Below are 381 nucleotides of genomic sequence, written 5' to 3'. Positions count from 1 at the left end.
TTGAATCTGCTTATAAAAACAAAAACTACAGAAGTGAAATTATTATTATTTTTTTTGGAAATACAAGCAATCAAAAGTGTAAACCATGCCGGTTGTCAACCCCCCCGATTATAAATAGGAGTCACAGAGGGGAGAGAATACCCAGGACTGAATCATTGTACAGACCGGTAGAACGTCTGGGAGCTTTTCTTAACAAAAATGACATTGTGAACCACTTTGCTGTCAGAGGGGGGGGCGAGTAATCCTCCTCTGGCAGGGAAGGGGTGAGAATACTGTCTGACAGCAGCTATTTTCATGCTGAGTAAAAGTGTACATGGTATTAAAACTTCAGTGTTCTGGGTTTTTTCATTTATTTTTATTTTTTTTCTTCCTTTCCCGTTT

This window comes from Nanorana parkeri, unplaced genomic scaffold (assembly GCF_000935625.1).
Source record: "Nanorana parkeri isolate BGI_ZX_2015 unplaced genomic scaffold, ASM93562v1 scaffold19, whole genome shotgun sequence".
NCBI lineage: Eukaryota > Metazoa > Chordata > Amphibia > Anura > Dicroglossidae > Nanorana > Nanorana parkeri.
Note: the sequence above shows the minus strand (reverse complement) of the source record.